This window comes from Podarcis pityusensis (genome assembly GCF_964106645.2).
Source record: "Podarcis pityusensis genome assembly, chromosome: 4".
Taxonomy (NCBI): domain Eukaryota; kingdom Metazoa; phylum Chordata; class Lepidosauria; order Squamata; family Lacertidae; genus Podarcis; species Podarcis pityusensis.
The window spans coordinates 29,427,599-29,448,250 of record NC_138027.1 but is presented as its reverse complement, the minus strand read 5'-3'; the positions used below and the strand labels follow the sequence as shown (position 1 = coordinate 29,448,250).

The 20,652-nt window shown below is 45.6% G+C and overlaps 1 protein-coding gene across 2 annotated transcripts in view; it reads left to right on the top strand.

The window, feature by feature from the left end:
* Positions 1-16,690: 16,690 nt before the first annotated feature.
* LOC308476517 (galactosylgalactosylxylosylprotein 3-beta-glucuronosyltransferase 1-like) overlaps positions 16,691-20,652 on the top strand; it is a 62,711-nt gene continuing 58,749 nt past the window's right edge. For both annotated transcript variants that reach the window (XM_081004202.1, XM_081004201.1), the window contains exon 1: positions 16,691-17,533. The gene's annotated coding sequence lies outside the window, so the exon portion shown is untranslated. The remainder of the gene's footprint in view (positions 17,534-20,652) is intronic.

Genomic DNA, 20,652 nt, shown 5'->3' with positions numbered 1-20,652 from the left:
CTTGAGGTTACAGCCACACTATACATTTAAAGCACATGGCGCGCACACACCCCTAAAAATAATTCTGCAAGCTGTGGTTTGCTAAGAATCCTGGGAATTGGGGTAAAGTACAATTCCCAGGATTCTTTAGGGGCAGCCTTGAGCTTTAAATGTTCTCTAAATACATGGTGAGGATGTAACCTGACTTAGTCCATGTCAGTTTGCATTTCTTAGTGCAGAAAGTATTGATCTGATGTGTAGAGATCTTACCTATTCTAATTAATTCAAAAGGGTTCTGGAAGCTTTTCTGTGTGAAAGAAGCAAGCAGAAGGTTCATGATGTTTGGGTTATACCTTCAGAGAAGCTGAGTACAGCTGGCTTAAACCGGTTCTCTTATCTCTTTCTGCCAAGGTCATGCTGACCAGAGGCCAGAAGGTTTCACTTTTTCTATCTCTTTTCTTTCTGGTGTGGTGTTCTGTACATAGTATGCTTAGTGTTAAGGTTTAGACTTATTATAAGTTATTGTAAGTTTAAATTATGTCTGTTGCAACTGGATTTCTTATTGGTAGTGCCAATCCTGAATGTATTGGATTTGTGACAGTTATGCTCATTTGCCTTCAGTAGCCATAAAGCTCTGCTGAATGAAATACAATTGCCTCTGGTCTACTTTTGGGAATCCTGCAACATGTTTAAGTTTTTACTCTGTTAGCTATACACTGGAATCTGCTCTGGATCAATACTGAGTAGAATTTCAATTTTTTGTTTTTTTGTTTTACCTGAACCTGACTGTAAAATAAAGGGTGCTGCAAAGACCTGCCTTACAGGTGGTTAGTACAGTCACACAGCTCTCTTTGTCTTAGTTGCCCTCATGCAGCAGTGACTGTCTTGATGGATTGAGCCCCATGTTCATTAGTGTCTTGGTAGAGGGGGAGCATAATGCAGCCATCCCATTTCAGGCATCAGAAAGTCTTGAGCCAGCTCTTTTAGGGAGATGTGTTGGCCTTTTAAGACAGCAACCCTCCCCATCCCCCCACCCATCAAATGAATCAGGAGAAAATGGGAAATGAGATTATGTGTGAACTCAGCAAATCACACCCACCTTTCCCTGACCTTGCACAATAGCAGCCCTTTTGCAGGGCCTGTGTGGGAAAGATCCTTGCCACTGAAGAAACAGGGCGAAAACTGAATTGCCGTTTCAGCTGCCTACACAGAGTGGCCTCGTTGGTACCCAAAACAGGTCACTGGCAGGACAGCCACGGGAGGGGAGTGACAGAAAGCTGGAACTTAGGAATGGATAGTGCTAAGTCATTGTGGCTTTTCATGCAGAATTCCATCCCTTTGCATTTTGAATTATAAGGCATTCAATACATAGAATGGGGTGGGGGGAGAGAGAGAGGCAGGCTGGCAGACAGACAGACAGACAGACAGACAGATTGATAGAGACTAACTTGCTGTGGAAAAAAACCAGTAGGGAGACGTGCTTTAAATCACTGGTCTTCAACCCACTCACTAGTGGGTCACAACAGGAGCACCACTGCCATGCAAATATATGGTAAAAGATTAAGAAATGGGTCCCCAAAGGCATGTTTGTGGTAAAAGTGAGCCCTGGGTGAGAAAAAGTTGGAGATACCTGCTTTAAATGTATTGTGTAAGATCGGTATCCACTAGTTGGCCATGTGGGATATTTAAACTGCAGTCAAAACCAACAACTCATGTTTTGCTAGATAGGCACATGCTAGGAGCTGAAGTTTTCCTGTAAGTTTGCTAGAGAGAATTCTGTGAGAGACACTCCCATTTTGCCCTGACATTGGGATTGTCATAGCTATATATATATATATATATATATATATATATATATATTCTCTTACCTACCTGGGCACATCTTCTTTTTGCTCTTTCTTCTCTTACCTCTCCATCTCATCACCAAGCCAGAAACGTGAAGAACATTAGGCTGTGTCTAAGCTCCAATACTCAGACACCATTTTAAACTAAAGTATGCCTTTATAACTGAATTACCATTTTAAGCCTGCCTGAACTAAACTGCTGTATCTGTTACTCTTCAACAAGTATTCTGAGTGAGTAAATGTTATTTTAAAGCTTTTGCAGGACTGTTTATGTGATTATTGGTTTAAGGAGGAGAAAAGGGAGGAAATACCAGGAGACTCCACTGCCTTAAAGCATCCTGGATTCCTTAAACTAAAAAGCTAAAACTAGCCTAAGCTTCCTTCTAAGTTGCAAAGGGTTGTACTCTGCTGAACTCACAAATGTGAGGAAGGAGGGATAATATCTAATAAATTTATCCTCTCCTAGCATCTATTGACATCCCCACAGGCCTGATCAACCAACTAGTGTGTTTTAGGTTTGCTTAAATAAAATAATACTCCTTATTTGTTAATACTAGATCTATAGAGTTAGGATGTGTGCCTTAGGAACCTCCATGAGTGTGTCTGCATTGCATTGTATTAGACGTGTGCCTTAATAAAGCACTGAAAAGGCCATTTGATTCTGTTTTCTCCTTGGGTCAGCTAGGAAGTCTCCATGGTCTCTTGGGCTGTTCAAAAGAGCCCAGAATTGAGCCAAGTAACACAGCAGTGCTATATAAGGGCAGTTTCAGCCTTTGCATGCATATCTGTTTGACCCTTCTTCAGTCTATTCATTCCCACCGCACAAAAGGCAGTCTTGTTTAAATCCATTTTGATGAAAGCCATTGAGCAGAAAGGAGCTGGGGAATAGAGGCTACTTTCTCAAACCTCAATGCAACTGGGTGACAAGTGCCCTCTGTTTGGATGCTTTCCATTCTCACCTCCCCTTTGGAGCTGTACAAAGGATGTGGCATTTTGTAAACGGGGGTGAAAGAAGAATTTGGCATCTGCGCAAAAACAAAATCATGCATGAAAAGCAGCTTAGTTCCCATAATTGCATATATCAAATTAATATTCCCTTTAATAGTTGCTGTGACAGCAATCTGCATAGATTGGATCTGTCAGCATGTAAGCTGGGTCTACACTGCTGGTTCCTGAAGGAGAGGCTGGATTTTTTTCTGGTCTATGACACCCGACTTTTTGTGGTGCTGTGGTTCAGGAGCATGCGCCAGAATCAAGCTGCATACAGAAATAACCCATTACTCTGGTTTAAAATTATTTATTTATTTGGTTGTTCACAGTACTTACAGCCCACTGTTCATTGACTATTTTCAGTCCCCGAGTTGGGAATAAGGCAGTAAAAAGTAAGCAAAGGGAAAACGAACAATTTACAGAAATTATCATGCAAACAGCTCCAATAAACAACGTCTTAAAAATTCTCTCATAAGGTTAACAAGCAAAAATAATAACAATAATAATTCAAATTTAACTGTACACAAGACATTCAAGCCGACTGAAACGGATTCCACAACCAAAGGTCTTAGTGACAGTTCCCACCCTGCTTTTCACATATGACAGCTCCCTCCTTTCCTCTCTACCTCTTCCACAAAAAGGGCCCCACTCGGTGCCAATGGGCTCTCTCTTACTCTGTGGCTTTTGAGTGACAACACTCTCTCTCTCTCTCTCTCTCTCACACACACACACACACTCAAACCCATTCAGGTTCTCACCCTGACGGGTATGAATTGTTGCCCACAAGCATCTACAATAAGAGTCTCCCGCCCCTTATTCACAGTAGCAACAGAGCAAAAAGATGATTGGCCTCTCACTACACCTCTGCACAGAGTTTTCGGCACTACACCAGAAGCACACAAAACACTCTGGGAGATTTCCTTGACACAGAGAATACTTCTCCCCCAGAATCAGGGTCGTGTCAACATCCTTCTGCAATGTGGAGGACTACCAAAAAAGGGCCAGCAGTGCAGGTACATATATGGCAGCCAACTTAGTGCCCTTCAGCCCCAGCCAGTATGGCCAATTGTCAGGGATGGTGAGCATTCTAGTCTGACTACAGTCAGCTTTCCCTTGCCTCTGTATCATGAAACCCAGGAGGACATGGACACTTCCTCCCAAGTTTCCAAGTACTTACACTTTGTCAATCAGTTCTTCCCTGTTGATGAGGTCCAGGTCCAAGATGGATGATCCCCTTGTTGCTTCTTCCACCTTCTGGGAAATGAAATTGTCAACGGAGCAATGGAGAAATTTGTCAGACCTTACATTCTTGGCAGCATTTGAGTCCCAACAGATATCGGGGAAGCTGAAGTCTCCCATGACTACTATATCTCTCCATTTTGCATGTTTGGTAATCTGCCCTAGGAAGGCATCATCCAAGTCATCAGTCTGTCTTGGAGGTCTATAGCAGACACCCACAGTAAAGTCACTGTTGTTTCTCTCTCCTGCAATTTTTACCCGTATACTCTCAATCTGCTTTTCATGCTCCAGGTTATGGATTTATTCACAACTGTACACATCCTTTACATATAATGCTACTCCTCCACCCTTCCTGTTTAGTATATTCCTTTTGAACAGGTTTTACCTCTCAGTTCCTACATTCCAATCATGAGTCTTCATCCCACCAGGTCATATTTGCCATCCTGTATTAAAAGCTCCAATTCGTCTTGTTTGTTTCCCATACTCTGTGCATTTGTGTAGAGACAACTGAACCATGAATCGTTCCCTCCAGCTGCTTTCTTCTTGTAGTTTCTTGGATCAATTATATAATCTTAGAATTAGATGTCTTAACCCAATTCCCAACCACAGATTTGGACTACCTCATCTACCAAGCCTTTGTAGGCCAGTCTATAGCAGGTCTATACAACCTTGAGTTCATAAACTGACCATTTGACTATTTGATACTTCCAAGGGAAATTCCACATACCTATTATACGTGGTCCATTCCTACCTATAACCGACACTGACCTGGTTCACACATAATGCAAAGCCATGGTTAATGTTAACCTCCAGGCTCCAGTAATTCTCTGTTTCAATGTATTTCCAAACACATTTTTTTCAACCTGTGCATTATTCTGTTTTTAGCTGGGGGGGGGGGTCCCCTTCCAATTTTGTCTCATTGTAAATATTTGTTGGTTTTAAATTATATTTATATGTTGCATGAAGCTTATTCGCAGTCTTGTGCACTGCCCTGGCATCTTTTGAGGAAGGGCAGCTAATAAATATTGTTAAATGAATAAATTAGGTAGCTTATCCTCCAGGTTTTTAGGATAACAGGTGCACAAGCAATCTGTCTCTAGATCATATATGCACCTCCTGCCCCCCCCCCCAACAAAATCTTTGTAGTAATGGAATGCCTCCAAAGCATTTAAAAATAGACAGAACAATAACAATCTCTCCCTATCACTCTCTCTCTCTCTGTCCCCCCAGGCTGCAGCAAAAATAGCTTGATTGGTGTATAGATCTGTTGCTGCTAGGAGGCAAGGAAAAGAAAATGCAGAGCTTAGCTTGCAGAACTGGCTTTCGAGTTTCTCTTTAAATTGCAGATGTTAGCTACCTTGGCATAGCAGCTCATACCTTTTGCAGAATGGCAGGCTTGGAAGATCAAGAGCCAAGCAACTTAGCCAGCAGTGAGAAAGTTAATGTCTCCAGTCAATTAGAAGAGGTGATGGGCAATTAGTATTCCTGGGTTCTGTTTCTCTCTCTCTCTCTCTCTCTCTCCAACTTCACTGTGTGACCTTGACCAGATCTGTGCTCATATTTAACATGCAGTAGTTTCACCTTAAAAATTGAAAAAGAACGATAGTTCACTACCTTGCATGTTGATCTGTATTTCACGTCTAGATGGTTAAAAATGCTTTTTTAAAAAATATATTAAAAAGGTATGCAACAATGTCATTAATGAAATCTGTGAGAAAGAAAGGGAAATGGAACAGTGGAATAGTTGCAGGTGGGGATGCATGCTCTTCTTGAACAATGGCCTCTTCCCACAAAGGAACCATTCCGCATTAAAATGCTCAGTTCAGTTCAATGGTTTATTTGAACTACAAGTAACTCAGCCCCTCTGATTATGGCACACTATATGTGCGCTAATGTTTTAGAGTCTCCTCACTGAGTGGGTTCAGACAGTCTTTTAACGGTAATAATCACATCACAGGAGAAGAGTCATCACTACTTGTCAGGGACTGGCTGGATGACAAGGAGTGGTGGGAGGCTCCAGCTGAGGAACGGCTTAGGGAAGCCACAAGGAAGAAGGCTCAGACCCAGGGGACTGGTGGTGGGACACAGAAGACAGATCAGAGAGGAAGCTGGGAGGTGGAAGACACAGAAGGCTTGAATGAACAAGAAGAACCAGAGGCAGGGAGCCCTCCAAGGAGAGGCCTGGGTGCAGAGGCACACACTTTGAGCTCAAGGAGAGGACAAGGAGGAGCCAGGTGTTGCAACAGCTTCACAGCAGCTGCCCAGTCCCTCTGCATTGAGCTCCCCTCCCCCTTTGACTCTGAGGTCAGGTGGAGCTTTACACATAGCTGAACAGAAAGCTAGAAAAGCCCAGGGGTCCTCCTCCAAATAAGGAGACATGAAATATATAACTATCTCTTGAATTCTTTGCTTGACACTTCTGCAGTGAGTTTCGCCTCTTGCACTCTTTCTGATGTCCTACCACAGGTGTGGTTCCTACCTGGCAGAGCAGAACAGGAAGTTGGCAACAGACAGCTAGGAATGGGAGCTCCACTCCCTGCCTCTCCATCATAAAATAGTGAAATATGCTATGCAAGCTGCTGTGCAGTAGCCCGGAGAATCCAGAGGAGAAGACAGATGCTACAAAGGTAAAGGCTGTGCTCTAAAATAGCAAACAATGAGTAGCTCGTTGCAGAAATGCAAACACCAAACCTTTCCATCTGCCCCATCTTTCGGCTCCACAATTTTCCATTTTAGGTTGCAAGAGCTCAAGGTACAAGAGTATCCAAGTCAGAACAATCCAATGGACAGACCATGGCCATTTTTGTATCCGTGAATTTGTAAAGCCACACCTTTTCTGCATTAATGTGTGTTTTTCTTTAAAAAAAATAAAAATATCCACATGGAAATCCACATTTAAATGATATTTTGCCACAAAATAAAAAATGTGCATTTTAAAAAAAACATATCCTAAAGTACAGCTTCTAAACACATTTTGGCACAATTTTTTGTCCCTCACTGCTGGACAAGGAACTCAAACTCCCAGTTCTGTATCTGTCAAAGGCTTTAATGTATAAATCAGATTGGTACAGGATAAAGGATGAAGCCTGTATAGATACATGGCTAAGTGCAAGCTAAGACACTGGTCCAGCAAGCAGCACGCCCCCACTACATTTCCTTTTAAAGTGCAGAGTCAGGAACATAGCTAGGGGTTAGCTGGTTGGCCCCTGCCAAGGGTCCAGTCCCAGGGGGGTGCAATTGTGCCTCGTCACTTTGGCTTGGAGTGGCTAGGAGCCCGTGTGCCCATCAGACTGCTGGACTACAGGGGAGGAGGAGGAGGCAGGGGGAGGCACAGCAGAGCAGACCTGACCCTTGAGGCCATTGAGGAAGCCACTGGCAGAGCAGGAAAGGCAACAAAAAACGAACCTTTTGAGTTTCTGGTCCATGGTCTCTCCCAGCTTCAGAGGCGCCGATACAGCTCCTTGCCAAAGACACAAGGGAACCTGAGCTGGGTGGGCACATCTTTAGCACGGCAAGTGGCCAGAGTCCCATGACTGGGCAAGCAAATGGGCATTCTTCCAAGTGGGTTGGGTCTGCTAGTACTAGCATCTGTGCCCTTGGAGACAAAGGTGGTGCCAGCTCCCCATTTGATTTACGGTACTTCTCAGTCACCTTCTTACAAAGGGGAGTCTCCTCACTGACAGGAGGAGGGCCCAGGGTGGCTCCACAGCAGGAGGCATCTAACTAGGGTGTGTCATGGGGTGGAATACTCCTCTGCCAACCTGCTTTGTTTGCCCCCCTCCCCGGGTCCAGCTCTCCATTTCCCAGATTCTTGGGCTCACAGCTATCTTGAGGTCCCAATTTCACCTCCCCTATCCCACTAGGACCCTTCCCAGGGTTGCTCAGCTCCAACTCATTGAGGTTCTCCCATTGGGGATCCAGCCATCCCCACCATGGTATCTCCATGAGACTCATGACACCAAGAAATGAATCACAAAATTCGGAAGAAATGCAAAATCTGAAGGATTTTTCCAATCCATGTATTGGCCCGGGAAATGGAATTTGGTTGGTCCAATTAAAAATGTGGATGGGGGGGGTGGAATCCTCTGGGCAGCCAAAAGGTATCATTGTAGGGTGTTATCCAGTGCTTTTCTTTTGTGAATGAACGAAGGAAATTTTTTGGGTGCTCTTAATTATTATTAGATAATTCAGTAATCACTTGCAGAACTTTTACAGCAACATCTGACAGCTGATGTTCGGCCAGGCCCTTAAAAAAAAACCTATTACTCAGAGTTTTCTATCTGAAACCACACAGTGAAAGAATGTGTATTTAAAAATATTTGATCCCTAATAAATTCACCCTCCTCCTTTCTCAGCCCATTCAGCCTTTTCTCATAAAACTACCCTTCCCCTTCAAATGCCTTTCCCCTCACTCACCCACCCACCCAAATCTTAATCTCAGAATGCCAAAATCACATAATACACACTTTAACTAAATTAACAGATAAATAAAAAGAGTGGAGTGAAAGAACAGAGGGGAAACCGGGTGGGGGGAGGGATGTTTTCTGAGATTCTCTGTCAGCTAATCAGAGGTAATTAGAGGCTCTACACATCATCTGAACTCCCAGAGACACTGAAGTTATCTGACAGGGCTTCTTCAAACTCATCCACATTTGTGGGCGTTCCACAAACCTTGTGGTGGCCTGTGCATGTTGGTGACACTTTCTAAGGAACGAAAGGAGGAGTGGAGAAGAAACAGCAGCAAACTCTTCCTGCTGCTACAGCAACATATTGGCAGAGCTCCAGTCCAAAACAAGGCAGTAGAACAACTTCCAGGAGCCGCACACAGAGTAAGATGCATGATTTGCCCATCGTTTGCACCTTCTCATCTGATGAACTTGCAGTTTTTAGTTTTTATTTATTGCATTGATCTGGCAGGGCTACGTGCCAAGTGAAATCACCCACACACCATCCACAGCCCTTGCATCAGACACCCAGCTTTTCTTTGGTGGTTTCCCACTTTCCAAACTCTGCTCCCCCTCACACACACTTGTTGGTCTACTCCAGCCTTCAACCTACCTGAAAGGGAAGGAACCTCATGCCCCAAACCTCCTCTGTCTACCACAGCCTCTTGCTTGCTGACAACTGTCTGAATATGGGAAGAATCTGGGCTCCAAATAGCTCCCTAGTTGCTTCTTCTGCCAAAACACAGGCAGCGGCTCCCTTTATCAAATCCAATAGTATGCAAGCATAGGTTGCTCTGAATCTGGGGGTGTCACAGTAAATGCAAAAGATAAAGCCACACTTTTATTTTTTGGGGGGGACCCAATTGTGTGGATGTGACAAACAGGCATGTTAAACAGATATATTTGTCATGGGGGCACTGTTATACAGTGGTTCCGCTCCTTCCTCCTGGGCCGTGTTCAGAAAGTGGGGGGGGGATGAGTGTTCAGACCCCTGGGCTCTCACTTGTGGGGTGCCTTAGGGTTCTGTCCCCTCCTCCATGCTTTTCAACATCTACATGCAGTCACTGGGAGGTTTGGGCTGGGTGTTCATCAATATGCAGATGATACCCAGCTCTACCTCTTTCAAATCAGAACCAGTGAAGGCAGTGAAGGTCCTGTGTGAGTATCTGGAGGCGGTTGGAGGATGGATGGTGGCTAACAGATTTAGGTTGAATCCTGACAAGACAGAAGTACTGTTTTGGGGGGACAGGAGGTGGGCAGGAGCAGAGGACTCCCTGGTCCTGAATGGGGTAACTGTGCCCCTGAAGGACCAAGTGTGCAGCCTGGGAGTCATTTTGGACTCACAGCTGTCCATGGAGGCACAAGTCAATTCAGTGTCCAGGGCAGCTGTTTACCAGCTCCATCTGGTACGCAGGCTGAGACCCTACCTGTCTCGCCTCTGTCTTGCCAGAGTGGTGCATGCTCTAGTTATCTCTTGCTTGGATTACTGCAATGTGCTCTATGTGGGGCTACCTTTGAAGGTGACCCGGAAACTACAACTAATCCAGAATGACTGGGAGCGGCTGCCGAGACCACATAACTCCGGTCTTGAAAGATCTACATTGGCTCCCAGTACGTTTCCAAGCACAATTCAAAGTGTTGGTGCTGACCTTTAAAGCCCTAAATGGCCTCAGTCCAGTACACCTGAAGGAGTGTCTCCACCCCCATCGTTCTGCCCAGACACTGAAGTCCAGCGCCGAGGGCCTTCTGGCAGTTCCCTCACTGCGAGAAGCCTAGTTACAGGGAACCAGGCAGAGGGCCTTCTTGGTAGTGGCACCCGCCCTTTGGAATGCCCTCCCACCAGATGTCAAAGAGAACAACAACTACCAGACTTTTAGAAGAGATCTGAAGGCAGCCCTGTTTAGGGAAGCTTTTAATGTTTAACAGACCACTGTATTTTAATATTTTGTTGGAAGCCGCCCAGAGTGGCTGGGGAAACCCAGCCAGCTGGGTGGGGTATAAATAATAATTTTTAAAAAAAAAAAATGGTGCCAGAATTAGTTGAATTCCTCCCTTAATGGATGTTTAGTAGCAAGGCTGTGTCATGTGCAAGATGGCCCAAGGATATAAGCAGTCAGCAGAAAATGGCATCACACTTTTTGCTTTGCCAACTTCTAGATATCCCCTATATGTTACAGCTTTATAAATGTCATTTCGCCTATAAAATCCAGTTTCATATCTTTGACAGCGTTCTCAATCTTCCAAGCTCCCCAGAATGGCTGGTATCAAGTCAACCTTCCACAATTTGTTGTGTGTCTATGTGTGGGTGGGTGTGTACTTCTTTCCCATAAGTCAAACCCACAACATAGAAAGCCTATTTGTTCAAGGTCACAGTGAGCAGAATAAACCTAGGCCAGATTTGCTGAAAGATGCATCTCTGTGGGGAGGGCATTCGGCAACTTAGGGGCTGCCCCAGAGAATGCCCTCTCCCAGGCCACCCCTGCCCTGAACGTCCAAGGGTGGTTGAACAACCAATAAAGTCCCTTCTGCCAATCCTAACATCCATGGGTGTTCATTCAGATATTTTGACCCTAAGTAGTTTAGGGCTTTAAACACTAAACATACCCTCCAACATTTCTCCGATGAAAATGAAAACATCCTAAGGAACAGCGGGACATTCCAGGATCAAAGCAGAAACTGGGGTGGCTTCTTTATCCTGGACTGCCCCTGGAAAATATGGGCCCTTGGAGGGTCTGCTGACGTGAACACCTTGAACTGAGTTGAGGAACCAACTGGCAATGCAGGAGGCCAAACAGTCACTCTTGTTTAAGCAAAGAGATGTATACCTTTGGCATGCATAGCTTACATGCAGTTCAGTTTGCTGGACCATAAAGAAGGCTGATTGCCAAAGAATTGATGCTTTTGAGTTATGGTGCTGGAGGAGACTCTTGAGAGTCCCATGGACTGCAAGAAGATCAAACGTATCCATTCTTAAGGAAATCAGCCCCGAGTGCTCACTGGAAGGACAGATCCTGAAGCTGAGGCACCAATACTTTGGCCATCTCATGAGAAGAGAAGACTCCCTGGAAAAGACCCTGATGTTGGGAAAGATGGAGGGCACAAGGAGAAGGGGACGACAGAGGATGAGATGGTTGGACAGTGTTCTCGAAGCTAACAGCATGAGTTTGACCAAACTGCGGGAGGCAGTGGATGACAGGAGTGCCTGGTGTGCTCTGGTCCATGGGGTCACGAAGAGTCGGACACGACTAAATGACTAAACAACAACAACAACATGGTAGCATAGGTCAGAAATGCAGGTACTCGAGGAAGACACTCTGGCAGGTTGGATGGGTGTGAGGACAAAGAACCCTGGACCCAGGCAATATCCCACAGCCCTTTGCATTGCTTGGAAGCAGGCAAGAGGAGCAGATGGTTTTTCAGGCAGTCAGAGCGGATATATATACACTGCCGTGTCAATGATGCCTCTTTGCCAGAGCCCAGCAAAGCAAGGCCAGAGATTAGAGGCAGGGCTCTGCCTCTCATTACACTGCCCAGCTGGGGCTAGGATTGGATGGATGAGGGTGTTGAGGAACCTTGCCCTGATGATCCTGTTGGGAGCCGCTTCCTCCAAGCATGAGTGCAAATGCAGCGGGCAGAAGGGAAGAGGGCACATTGCTGCTGGCAAGGACTAAAACCATCAGAGAAGGGACCGAGCAGAACCAAACCCTGGTTGTTCGGCAGTTCCTCTCTCTCTCCCTCTCTCTCTCTCTCTCTCTCTCTCTCTCTCTCTCTCCTGCCTAGAGAAATGACTGGTAAATTACACAGCAGCTTTGGGAAGCATCAACTTCTGTAGGTGTTCTCCTGCAACCAGGATTTCACAGAAATTAATTGCTCACGGCTGCCGCAGAATGCAAGGCTTGTGCTGATTAACAGCCCGACCTAACAGAAGCCGGGTCTGTAGCAAGCTCTCTCCTCAGCTACAACATTTAGTTGATTAATCCTTTAGATTAACATTCTAATTGATTAAAAACAAGCACACAACTAATCGGGGCAACCATTTTTTTTTAACCTGGTAAAAATAAAAATAAAATATTATTCCTGTGCTGTCCTCCATGAGCTCTCTTCTAACTTAACAATCAACAGAGCAGTGGGAAGGGGGTTGTTCAGAAGCACATCAGCTAGAAAGCTGCTAAAATGCTGAATAGAAGAGGGTGAGCCAATAGGCCAAACCTAGGCTCCCCTCCTTAAAAAAACCAACAAAAAAACCCTCTAGCTTTCCACAACTGCAAGTAATTAATTTATCTGAAATCCTGATTGCAGAATGGCACCTAAATCATGTAGCAACATGTCCCTCTCATTTTAAAGGTGATAATGGCTGGCGAATGTTCTAAGAACTAAGTATGCAATTTTTATTCAGATCAATGCTGTATTCATATGCAAATTCATTCAAATTTAATCACGTAATTGGCTACAAATCACATTACTAGTCAGAGATTTCTTTAACTGGGAAGCAGCTCTACAGTTTGCGCATTTCGTATTCTGGCATGCTTGCAAACAGCTGCTTTTACCCAATGCCAGTTAGCACTGACCAAGACGCAAGGCAGGTGTGTTCAGCCTGAAGTCCTACAGTTGCTACTGGATGAGATCTCCCATCGCGGCTAACCACTGACCATGCTGCCTTAGGTTAATGGGAGTTCTGAGTCCAGCAGCCTCTGGAGAGCCAGAGATGCCCAGCCCTGAAGCAGACAAGGGGGTACTTTTAAGAAAGGGTACTGTTTAACATGGGAGTTTGGCAGTACTGCTGCTGTTTAAATTCAGTGATGGGTCTATCACCTATTTGAGCTAGGAGTGATCAGCACTCTGATCAGTTCAGTTCCGACATGATTTCAGAACCATTCCATCTGGAAGCACCATTATTCTCTCTAGAAACAACAACTGTCTATTAATGCTGAAACAAAAGCTGATAGAAACAAAAGATTTAGGGTGCTTCCAAGTGGATGTTTATTATGGGATTGATGTTGTTCATGCATATAATTTTTTTCAGTATCCACATGACATCAATAGCAGCAAAATGGCAGCCCACATACACATACACCCCCCAATTTAATCTGAATTTCTCCTTTCTGTGGAAAAGTCTGATAAGATAAACAAGGGGGGGGGGGCTGTTGTCAAAGTGATGCCTGAATGACTACATGCAATATTAAGCCTCTATCTAGAAGTATCCTAATATATGCATGATGCAGCTTGTAAATTGCAAAAGGGATCTCCAGGAGTCGTGACTACAGAAGTAAAACAATAGTCTTGTGTCACCATAACATGTGATAAATTTTATTATAAATTTGTGGACTAATAGATGCATTTAAGATGGAGAATTTAATCATACTCTTTGTTGTGTCTGCTGCAAGAGACTAACCCTTACGAAATTAAAGGTTGCAGTGTGCATGTGTGCACAGGATTAGTATCTCGTATGAGAAAAGGGCAAGCAAAATTATCAAGAGAAAGAAGAAGCCCTCCTTTAAGAAAAGGCTGCAGCATCTGAGAAAAGTATGAGTTTGAGGCAATATGACAGAAGTTTATAAAATTGTGCGAGGCATGGACAAGGTGAATAGAGAAGTTCTTCTCCTGCTCTTATAACACTAGAATTTATGCACATCCAATGAAGATTAATGTTGGAAGATAAGGGACAGATTAAAAAGAAGAGCTTCTTCGCACTTAGTTGCTGGCATCTGTCTGTCTCAGGAGACAATGTGCTCCTTTGCAGGTGGAGTCAAACTGTTGGAGAGTTACAGCGCCTGCAGTGGCTGTAGAGACCGATATGGGAGAGCCATGTTGTGCTGCAGCTGGGGCATATGAAGGCGTCCAGTTTTGCTGCTGCAGATGCACCATGGTATTTCTTCTCTCTGTGCTCCTCCCAGTGGTCATTCCTTCTCTGGTCGCTGCTGGGCGCATAGTTAAACAATCGAACTGCCTCCCACGGGAAGTGATGGCTACCAACTAGGATGTATTTAAAAGTGAATTAGACCAATTCATGGAAGGATGAGCTACCCATGGCTATGTTCTGCTTCCACTGTCAGTATGCCTCTGTTAGGAATCTCAGGTGAATGCTGTTGTGCTCTTGTGTTCTTATTTTAGCTTTACAGGACTCACAGTCACTCGCATTGGACTGAATGCTTGCAAATGTGCAGAATTCATACAATTCCCCATTTCAGCAATTCTGCAATTTCAGCTCTCCTTATACCAGCCTCTCTTTCTTTTTTTTAACAGATCCCACTGGCAGGTTGCTGGCTCAGTTGCACAGGGATGTGAAAAAATGCAAAGCGCACTTGAAGATCACCTAACGAGGATTAGTATAACGTTGGATTAATAACAGTGAGAGCTTTAGTCAACTGATTAATTAAATTGCATATATTTGCATATGAATAAACAATAGCTTTGGCAAAAATACTTCCTTTGTTTGTAGATAATGCAACATGTCTAAGATGGCAGGCGTCTTAGGCATGCCATTATGTGTGTGTCTGTGTGAGGGGGAAAAGGCAAGGTCTCTTTTAAGACAGTTATCTGCCACCTACATTTTTGCATTCTATAAAACCCTGTATCTAACTTTTTTTTTAAAGTGCCTGATTAAAGTTGTTAAGAACTGGTGATTGAAAAGTTGACCGAATGATCCAACCATTTATTTAATGATATTCCAGCATCAATATAACTGCTAAGGGGAACACTTTAGTTGGCATCCATCTGTCTCAGAAGACAGAATGGAGGAGTGTGCATTTGGGAGTGAGCTCAAGCTGTCAATGGGAAACACTGGAGTTGCATCAAACGTAAAAGCCTTGCAGGATCAGACCCAAAGAACACTCTTCCACTTGCACTCCCCAACAATGGGTTTTTAGAGGCAGACTGCCTCCCATAGCGGAGGTGCCATCCTAATGAATAGCCACTGGCAGCCTTGTTCTCAATTTGCCTAGTCTTCCTTTAAAGCCATTCAAGTTGGTGGCCATCATCACATCTTATCTTAGAGAGTTCCACAGTTTAACTGTGTGCTATATTGAGAGGAGGGCTTTCTTTGGCCTGCCCTGAATCTTCCAATGTTTGGGTTCACTGAATGACCCCAATCATCAGAGAGAGAGAGAGAGAAATGTTATCTATATGCTTTCTTCACACTATGCATGCTTGTATAATCTCTATCACATCATCCCTCTTTTTTCTAAGCTGAAAAAAGCCTTTCAATTGTTGCAACCCTTCCTCATTAGGGAGCAATACATATGTCTTCAAGCTCCCTGGATAGGAGGGATGGGTGATTCTGTCAATTTCAGTTTTTCATTTTTCCAGTCTTAAGTTCAGTTCTCCACATTTTGACATCGGTTTGCAAATTTTTGTTTCAAATGCTTATGATACTCAACAGTGTTTTAGTGCAAATGTCTCCTTTTTTAAAAAATTGTGCAGTGCTGCCTAATATACCCATTTTTGTAAGCCATTTTTTTCCTGATCCAATGCATTTTTCAATTATATGCACTTTTTTGGACACTTCACCCTAGTATATGCATTTTTGTACACATTGCTTGGCAGGAGAACTGCATTGCAGAATTCAGAGAAGTGCAAATTTCAAAGGATGGTTGTGCTTTGGGCTCATGTCTTGTTTCCAAAAGTGCAAATAAGATGGACACACCTTTGAATGAGACTCAGCTTTCTCCCCTCTCCCCTCCACCCCTACTGGACACACACATCTACTAACCATGAATGGCCTACCGGTTCCTAGAGAGCACAGACCAGTATATTGCGCCCACTCGCTGCACGTTTGTCATGGGACACGCAGGTGCAATACATACAGGTGTTCCCTTGCAAAGGGCAGAGCTGCCTTGCTATGGTCGGAGTCCTTTCAACATGGCTTTCTCCTGCATTTCCTCCTCCGCTCTCAACACCTGGCACCCAAAGCACCCAGGAGGCGCAAAGCCGCTTTCTACGTATCAGGTCCCTTCCATAAGACTGCCTGTCCTGGGATCAGCGCCTGCAAGTTTCTTTGCAGCGCCCACAGCACCGCGTTGCCATCAACCTGTCAGCCCGCTCGCCGCCCCTCCCAATCTAATCCAGATGCACCCTTTCTAAAGCCGACCCGTTTGCAACCCCAAACCCCCATGAGAAAGCGCCCCTCCCTCAACACGCTTCTTTGCGCATGCCATCCGCATCCTTAAACCGTGGTCATTGGGGGGGGGGGGGGAGCTTTCCCACCAACCAGCGTCTCCCCGGTCTCCTCACTGTCACAGCCCCAGTCTTTCCCCGCACGCGAGTATGTGCGTAGCTTATTCGTTTTCCAACCCGGGTTAGCGATCGTGGGAACAGAAGAACCCAGCGGCGGCGGCGGCCTATGGAATGAAATCGCGTAGGGGTTTCCGCTCCGGTGCACCCCCGCACCCCCTGGGGATTAAAAAGGCGGGGTGTCGGAGAAAGATGAGACAGGCTCTTCCCAGCTGCCTGCTTGCCGAGCGAGCGAGCCCTCCTGCACCAGACGGGACCAAGGCGCGCGTGCCGTTTTCCTCCCGGGTCGCCCTTCTCGTTCGCAGCCCGCTTTCCCTCCTCTTAAGGTGGCGCGCCGGGATGTGCGCCGCTGCTCTGCCTCTCCTCCGCTGAGGGGGCCTTAAAAGCAAACCCTCCTCCTCGCCTCCTTCCACCCAGAGCTGCAAGCTTCGAGGTGCGCCGAGTGGCGCTGCTTTGTAAGGGCGCCCGGCGAAGCGGCTGCGCTCCAGTCGGCGGGAGGCTTGGCCAGGAGGAGGAGGAGGCGGCGGCCCGGAGTTGGATCGCGCGCAAGACGCCGCCGCCGCCGCCGCCGCCGCCGCCGGGGCACGTGCTGCAGCCGCAGCCGGCAGACCTGTAGCCTTGCAGCCGGACGGACGCCTGCCTGCCAGCCTGCCTGCCTGCCTGCCCGCCTCCTTTCACATCCTGGAGCAGGGTGCCGCGGCCGCCTTTAAGCGCCGGGAGATCCCGCCGGAGACCCTTGCCTGGGTGATCTTGGAGATCGTCGTCGCAACTTACCCGCGAAACAAGACGACGCATTTATTTCCTCAGGTAAAAAAAAACAACACAAAAACCCCGCATGGAGAGGAATAGATCTGTGTCATGAACAGAGAGATCTTCACCGTATTCTTCTTCTTCTTTTAAAACAAATAAATAAATATTGAGTGGGGGGGCAGGAGAGTCTCTCTCTCTCTTTCTCTCTCTCTTTCTCTCTCTCGGGGGACAATGTTTTAAGACTAAACACCCTTGACATTGCCCACTTTCCCCCCTCTTTTTGTAAGAGAGTCCCGTCTCTACTGGACACAGTTAACTTTAAAAGGTGCTAAGCGAAGCAAATTGCCATGAATTTTAAGATATATATATAATGGCTCGAATAACACCCTTCTCCTTAGGTACAAGTATTTTCTCATCCTCAGCAAATTTGATGGATTTAAGAGAGACGGAGAGATGTGGGAATGTTTTTACAAGGGATGGAATAATGCATTTTTCTACATCCCTCCCATATTTAACGCTCCGGTGAAAGAATCCTAGAGGATATTATCCAATCCATTATTTAACCCTCCCATCATCTTTACCTGAAATGTCACCTGTGTTTAACTACGTTTGGAAGAGGGGGAGATAGATGTGCTGTTGCAAATTGCCGGTGCTCACCTAAGGATAAGAAAGCAGCTGCAGAGATGGGCATGCAAGGACCCACTGCATTCTCCAATTCCCAATCAAATCTTCCTCTTTTGTTTGGATTAAACAAAAGGAGTCACACACAAAGGGGGGAGGGGGAGTCGCGGTACTTTAACAAAAGGAAAAGGTTCCAGAATGTTTTTTAAAAGTCTTAACTATGACAACTTGGCAAGATACATTCATCCAAGATTCAGAAGATTGGACCACTTTTAGAACATTAAGTGAAAGAAAATATTCTTTTTTCCCCTCTCCTTTGCCCTTGCCATGCTTGTTTCTATTTAGGATGCATCTTCTTCCTTTTCTAGGATGTAATTATTGTTTAGGGGAGGATGAATCTGATGAGGGTAACAGCTTCACTTTCAGTGCCACTCTAAACCACTCAGGTGCAAACAAGGTCTAATTACCCAAATGAGAGGCATGAGCTCAGCATCCTCGCTCTCTGACTTGAAGCCATAATCAGGTACAAGAGGGACCCTGGGCAAATTGTAGTTGCATATTGGCGAGAGGTGAGCACTCGGTGTTCGCTCGTGGGGATCGGCATATTTCCGTGCTGAGCTGTGACATTAAAGAGATCCCACAGCAAAGCCCTTGATGAGATGCAGCTCAAATTAATCAACGTACAGAGCATGCAATGGCAGTGAAGACCTACAGTCGTGTAAGTTCTGTACCAATGTAATGCAGGAAAAGGTTTAATAGATGTGCTCTGGACGGCAGGCATCCCACATCTGTGCCGAGCCGAGTTACAATGTCTGAGGATAAATGCCAGGCTACTAATATCTCTTGTGCCTTGGAAATCTATATTCCAAGGGGAAGTTGTGCAGGTGCAACTTCTGTCATGGTGTTGCAGTGATAGATAAGCTGAATATCTCCCTGCCACATAGATTTTAAAAACAAGTGGAGACAGTTTTTGATCCAGATTTGATCATATGAATCTTGCCCCCAGTCCAAAGAGAAAGTGAAGGATCATATCTCCAAAGCAGGGAGATGGAGAAAGTGTAGGACTTTCGTGCTTTTTGTATAGCCTGATCTGCTTCTACAGTCCAAAACAGCCTTAGCAATCTAGCATACTCTCACGCGCAACTATGCTTGGCTTAGAACAGGGACTATGGAGAAGAGGCCATTGCAGCCCTGATTATATACGTGGGCTGGCTGAGGGGGGAGAAGAATTGCATTTTGATCAAGCTAACCTGAAGTGGCTATTGAAATTCAGGACTGTGATGTGCCTGGAGGAAGTTGAGGGGCTGCCAGCCTGTTTTATTTGAGGCTATTACAAAGTGATGGAAGGTGCTAGGGGACAGCTGGGGGGGGGGCACGTAGAACTGAAAGGGCAATCAGGATTAAGGGGAGAAGCAGAGCCAAGGAATGGGAGCCAAAGACTGGAAGAGGTAGAGGAGTAAGTAGCTTGAGAGTGACTGGCAATGGCCGATTTCTCTAGACAAGAGCTCAGAAATATGGCTGCCTGGTCGCCAGCGGTGACCATAAATTTAGTTCAAGTGACCAGCAGGGAAAGCTTCCTGTATATTCTGCCACACCGTTTTTTAAAAAACCTGCCAGCAACACAAGGAGGTGGAGAAAATGTCCCTTTCAACATGGTGCCTGGCTGTCTGACTTTGCACTGAGATACAGCATTTGTGTCATGGGTTACAAACACATCCACTACCCGGCTCTCGTCCTGTAAAATCTTCTTGCCAGGCAGTGGATATAAAAGAGGCATGCTGTGGATCAGGAAGCAAAAGAAGAAGAAGAAGAGTAAAATCTCTCTGCCAGTTAGAAGCAGACGTTGGCTGTCATGCCCAGGCCTGATCTACAGAGCAGATGTAGACAACATGGTGCCCTCCAACTGTGGCCAGACTCCAATTCCCATGATCTCTGACTATGCCGGCTGGGGCTGATGGAAGTTGGAGACCAACGTCTGAAGGATGCCACGTTGGGCACACCTGCTATAGAGTGTCTTCACACATTACTTGTTTGGGGGCACACCTAAAAGGATAAAGTGTGCCTAACATGGGTCTTGCTGGGTCTATGAGACGGGGTTGTGATCAGGGCTTTTCTGTTGGCTCATTTCTTGCTGTGTAATGTGTGAATCGGCCTCGGGAGAAGAAAGGAGCATTACAAGTCAAGGTGGGGGGATAGAACTAGTACTGCAGAAAGTATTGGAGGTGCAAGTTGTAGGCCATTGTGTAGCAGAGGGAGAGAGGAGAGGACCCTGAGAGCAAAGGATGACTCAAGCTGAGGTTAGGACTGGGGTACCAACCTTCGAATGAGCTGAATGCACATCTCACTGTGTCTTGTGTGTAGAAAGCTTCCAAGTCCTAGCTACGTACATGTACTGTGTCCTCTGGTGCAGGATCAGGAACCAGTGTCACCCCTGCAAGAGTTGCATTTGCTTCTGGAGGGATTTGCATCCAAAGTCAAACCTCTTCAAGGGACTCAAGGCAACCTGGCATTACTTGCACTGCTGTATTTAGCATGCATGTTTTTCGCAGCTGCTG